At 45.9% G+C, this 6,000-nt stretch overlaps 1 protein-coding gene across 3 annotated transcripts in view; it reads right to left on the minus strand.

Moving 5' to 3' along the window:
• Positions 1 to 6,000, minus strand: part of DPYSL3 (dihydropyrimidinase like 3) — a 111,519-nt gene that overhangs the window by 54,460 nt on the left and 51,059 nt on the right. The window lies entirely within an intron of this gene.

A 6,000-nucleotide genomic window follows, 5' to 3' on the forward strand; every position in this document is an offset into this window, starting at 1 on the left:
CTACTATGCTCAGTCCTATCTTCCTAACCACTGACTTCCTTACAATCTAATTAACAGAAGAAAGTTCCTCAAGAAAAGTTGTTTTTCTAAGTAGACTCCATGGAGAGATGAGGGCCAAAGGAAGAGGCCAAAATGAGGAGCTCACCCTATTCTACCATAGGTTATTTTGGTCTGTTTCACACACTGAATATATTGAGTTTACTGAAAGAGGGATTTCACAACAGAAGAGTCTGAAAATAGAAAATAGCTCTATTTCTCTGGTTTGTCCAGAGTCTTTCTCATTGTTTCTGAATGGCCTGTGGGAAATGGAAGAAAAGGTAAAACGGAACATTGATTTGAGGAGGGAGGAACACTGGGGGACCAGTTAGGTTTCCTATTTAACATTCATCACAGGAGGATGACATACTCAAATTTCTAGTCCCCTCATGATTAGAAGCACGGATTCAATCCAAGAGAAGCAGATTCATATCCTAGGGAGACAATCCTACTGCCATAAACATTTTGTAACTTTTCAAATGTAATAAGCAAAAGTAAATAGTTCTATGAAATATGCAAACAGGTAAAGACAAGAAGGCCAACTAGGACATGAAGGGTTTTTTTCTTGTTGTCGTTTTTCTTTAAAATTCTATTTTTTTCCAACTGAGAAGAAAAGGCAGAGAAAAAACTACTAAACAAGGAGTTGTGAAGAAACTTCTAGAAAGGGCATTCATAACCTGGGTCACTTTAGGCTACAAGTAGATGAGGACTGAAAAACAATGCAGTTCAATTAATTAAGAAAAATGCCCTTTACTTAAGTTAGGGGAGAGTCTCTCTCTCAAAGTCCAAAGGCCTCTATTAGACTTTAAGAAATGGGGCTGTTGGGTAGCTCAGTCACTTGAGCATCAGACTTCAGCTCAGGTCATGATCTCGAGGTTCATGAGGTAGAGCCCTGCGTCCAGCTCAGTGCTGACAGCTCAGAACCTGGAGCCTGCTTGGATTCCGTGTCTCCTTCTCTCTGCCCCTCCCCTGCTCACACTGTGTCTCTCTCTTTCTCGCTCTCTAACATAAATAAACATCAAAAAAAATTTTTTTAAGAAAGAAATGAGAAGCCTAATTTTGAGAAAAACACTGTAACATAAACAAAGCAAGAAAAAAATAATTTTATATGACATTGTATTAATTTTTGTTTTTGAAAATTTGTATTCAAAAAAAAAAAAGTTTCCTAAGTAGCCTCTTTCTACCCCAGACCTTTCATTAAGTTTTCCCCTTCCTTAATTTCCACATTCCAAAGTAACTGAGGTTTTATAAATAAGTCAGAGTTTATTCTTTTGAAGACACGGGGGCTTACAGATCACTTTGAGAGTCACTTTCCTCCTCTGGGCCTTTCAACAGCCCAGCGAGATAAGCAGGAAGATTTTCATTTATAAGCTGACAGTTCTACCATATAGACCAAAATTCCCTGAGGAAGTCTATCCCTCCAGAATTCCCCCAAATGCTCTGCCTGCTCCATCAAGGCTCGTTAACAGGAGGAGCTCTTTATATACCTGAGGCACTTGGCTAGTGTTTCAGAAACAGGAGTAACCTGGGTAAGAATCCCCCACTAGCTGCTCAGCATACAAAGTATCAAGTGAAGAGCCCAGGCAGGGCCCAGGCTGAGATTTCCATGATCAGATATCTAAGATGCTTTCCATTCCTAAGTCTTTGATAGTTTCCCTCAGTCTTCTACTCTGGAATTTCCCTTCTAAGAAGCTTTACACACATAGAGCAGAGCGTGGGTGGCTGCTCTTCTTTTGGTCTCCTAAACGCTAGTCCCCCGCATCCTAAATATTTGCTCCCAACCCAAAGTGAGTGAGGCCTCTTGAAGCAAGAGGAAGCAGAGATGCAGGGCGGGGCTGCACCTACGTGTCCTCCAGGTTCTCGGCTGGTTCTTGTCCTTCCTCTTAGCCACTGCTCTTCGTAAGGCCCCTTCGCTTCCCCTGGAATAGAAACTTCCCATGGCGCCCATGAGGCTCACCATCACACCTGTCATCACACCACAGCGCCCTGGAAAGAACTCTCAGGTTGCATTCCCATCCAAGGATATGTATTCTGGGAATTCCCAAACACACACCAAGCACATCACATCTACCTCTAATGCGGCAGAAAGGCACTCTCCTCAAGATAATATTTACAGAAATCCAATGCGTATTTGCAAAAAGCCAATTCTCTGTGATACGTCTCCTAGAGGGAATTGTGGGACTCTATCCACACCTTTCAAATTTCTGCTCCATGTGCCCCTGGGAGGCAGTGGCTGTCCCAGGGCTGTTGCGGCTGTGAAGCCAGAGAAGACCTGGGTTTATTTCCAGCTTCGCCCCAAAATTCTTGCTGGGTAACTCTAGATAACTAACCTCACCTCTCTGTGAGGTTTCCAATTTCCTCAAAATGGGTTTTTGTAGAGACTCTGATAAGCAAATACATAGAAAGCGCTAGAGCCTAACTGTTAGATCCCTACCCCTCCTGTGGTCAGCTTCAAGTGGTAGCTCACAGCAGAGGAAAACAATGAGTGTAACTATCCTAACTTTCTACCTGCAGAACTCATATGCTAGCTACCATCCCCCCAAATGTTACTCATACTTATTTAGTATAAAAAGTAAGAGAGACCATGTTATCGGATCTGTTGAGGGTGGCAGGAAAAATATGCTTCCCAGATCCTCCTCGGACTAATTAGAGAATGTGAGTCTTTCCTCTTTACCAGTCGCCCCAGTAACACCGAGTAATAGCGATGGTAGAAGCAGAATCACCAAAAGGAATGTGGTGGCGAGGGACATGCACTTGGATTCCAATCAGGTGCGTATGTTTAAGTCTTGCCTCTAACACTTCTTCTCTTGTGGATCCTGGGCAAATGCATTTGATTTTCCATGGGTTTTGTTTTGGGTTTTTGATCTATAAAATGCGGATAAGTATAGTACCTTCCAGATGGTGTTGAGTCAGGGATCAAACAAGACAATGCATATAAAGCAAATATCACAATAAATGACACAAAAACACTCAATAGGTGTGAGCTATTCTTATTAGATCTAATTTTTAATTCACTTCTTGATGTAACTGATGACCATGAGACATCTATGTGCTAGGCACTATGCTAGACAGTGGAGACAGGTGACAGCACAAGGTCCCTGCTCTCATCTGCTGAACCACCCTGAACCGCCAGTCTGACGTTCAGAAGCAAGGGCTAGAGTCAAGGTACACCAGACAGGTCATACACACAGATAACCTGAGTAGTAACAATGAGATGTGAGGTTGGGGACACACAGAGAAAGCCCCCAGGCAATTCTACCAGCAAAGAGAAATTCCTCTTTCCAAGAAAGTAACAAACACAGGGCAGTAAGAGGGCTTTGGCCTCAGGAAGGCATCAAAAATAGGTAGCAGGGGAAACAATACAAACAAAGCCTTACAGGGGCTCCCAAATTGTGGCAGAGGGTGGTGTCTGGCGAGGCAAAGGGTATCCAGCAAGAAAGACTGCCCCCATCAGTCCTCAGATTCTAGTGACATTTTAGCTACTGGGTGGGGCAGCCTTCAGGCAAAGGAATACAGAGAGGCTAGGAAACTTAATTCCATAATCTTACCATTTAAAAAATATATGCTAGAATCGACAGCAGGGGATAAATGTTGCATTTAGATCTTTAGTCACATTTTATGTGTATGTATCTCTCTGTACATATTTTAATGTTCTTAATTATATCTAGGAAGAGTTAACCCTGATAGTATATATAGATAACTATAATCATCAAAAGACATGCAAATGTACAAAACCATTTGAATCTAAAATAGAACCCTTGTTCACAAAAATACAAACACAAAGCCTGAGGAAAATCTACAAATGGATTCCTTGCCCCCAAAGACGAATACCCCCTCCTGCCACGCTCCTGTTCTCCCCCCATCCCCACCCCTGCTGACCCCACACCCTTTCCAACAATGTGAATACAAGGTAGTCTGGCTCGAAGAAATTCACAACCACTGTCCGTTCCTGTCACAAATGCCAGAGACACACAGCCCCAGCTTCTAGGGAGAGGCAGCGATGCAGCACCACGCCCCATGCACAGAGAGAAAGGGTGGAAGCCGCACTGAAGATGAAGGATGCACCCCAGGGAAGAGCATCCAAACAGGAACAAAAGGGAGCCCCTTGCAAACCGGGCCCTGGGAATAGGGCATAAGCACATTTATGGGGGCTTGGAAAGCAAGTTATCGGGACTAAATTTCTCTATCTTTCCTGAAAGGTAGCCTAAGTGATACCTACAAGAATGGGCGTGGCCCTCAATGCCAGATCACAGGCAGAGTCCACAAGAAGAACCCTGCAGTCTTTGGACCGGAAAGAAAAAAACAACCTTTCCTCTGTTTATCCCAAACAGAACTGGCAAAGGTATACTGGCTGTAAAGCAAGGGGCATACCTGCACTATACCTTACACATGTAATAGCATGAGAGCTGGGGTGCATCCCTCAGGGCAACCATATAAAAACTGAGCTTTTGTCCCAGTCTTTTTTTTTTTTTTTTTAATGATACCTTCCACAGCTCTCTGCAAAGACAACTGGCACTGAGAAAATATTGTGCATTTTAAAAGATTTACAATGTTTCAATAATGCAAAGTCAATGATAATATCCACAACGTTTCAATTATGCGGTCAATATCACATAGTGATAAAGGAGGATGTGCTTACATCCGACACCTTTACCTGGCAAAAGGAACCCTACCCTTCCTGTCCCCACTTTCTCCTAAGCAGTGTTTATTATTCCCTCAGACCAGGTGGACAGCAGCTGGAGGTTGGGTGCACTTGTATGGGGTGAAGCTCAAGTGTATGAAAAAGGTAGGACGCTTCAACAAAAATAAACCACTCAAGAATAAAGTGCACCAGAGGCAAGAACAGCGACCTCCTGCCTAGAGAGCTAAGGTCCTGCTTTGGCAATCTCACACACACAGGGCGTTCCAGACATAGCTGAACAAGTGCAAACAGACTCATGCCCCCAGCAAAACCTGGTGGATCCCTGGCAAATGAACTGTAGAAGCAGGTACAGCTCTACCCTAGGGCAGCTGCAGAGCCTCCCAGGGGCCAGTTGATCACTTCCTTTGTTCGCCTTGCAAAGATGGAGTAGCCACCCATTCCCTCACTTACACACACACACACACACACACACACACACACCTTTCACTACAAAGCACAGTCACACTGCTGCATGCTAAATTAACAAATGTCAGTGTCTTTTGTCATTGTCGCTTTGCCCCTTACCCCCCTTTTATTTTTCCAGTAATGCCCACCCCAGCCTGTGGTAAGCCTCATTTCAGCGCAGCGCATGGAAATCCCGAGCCGGGGCGCGGTATTTTTGCCCCTGAGAGCTGGCTCTGATGAAGATGAGGCTTCTGTACCTGATAACGGCACGTCCCCTCTCCACCCCGCCCTGGGCCCTCGCCCCGGGCATCTGACACCCGCTTGCCGCGGGTGGCTCGATCTTGCACACAATGGCAGTGGGACACCGAATGCACCCAGCGTGTGTCTGCGACCCTCAACTAAAATCTGCTCTTAAAACAGCCTATTCTGAGGANGAATATGACGCACCGAAATATGAATAAGGGTGGATGCAGGCAAGGGACAGGGTGAAGACGGAGGGTCCAGACACGCCGCCACCCTGGCGGCGCGGGAGGCAGAGCCGCGGGCTGCAGCCCGCAGAGGGGCGCGGTCGTGCTATCAGGCACCCCTGGGGAAAGGTGTCATCTCTCCATACCCCACCCTGCCAAAAGGCACCTAAAACAAAAAGCACACTCCGCCGGGGGCAGCGCACACTGACACCCCAGGCGGCGCGGGGGTCCAGGGAGGGCCGTGAGCCAGGCGTTATTTGGAAACTGCCGGCTGGTGGGAAAAGAGGATACATAATCAATCCAAAGTTCTCGGCGCCACTCTTTGGCTTTCCTCTTTGTTTTGCTTTCCCCAAACGGCAGGCTCGCTCCGTCTGGGTGGCGCCCGGCGCGCCGGCTAGGCTGACCGCCGCG

The sequence above is a fragment of the Crocuta crocuta genome, unplaced genomic scaffold (assembly GCF_008692635.1).
Source record: "Crocuta crocuta isolate KB4526 unplaced genomic scaffold, BGI_CrCroc_1.0 scaffold107, whole genome shotgun sequence".
In the NCBI taxonomy this organism is placed as follows: domain Eukaryota; kingdom Metazoa; phylum Chordata; class Mammalia; order Carnivora; family Hyaenidae; genus Crocuta; species Crocuta crocuta.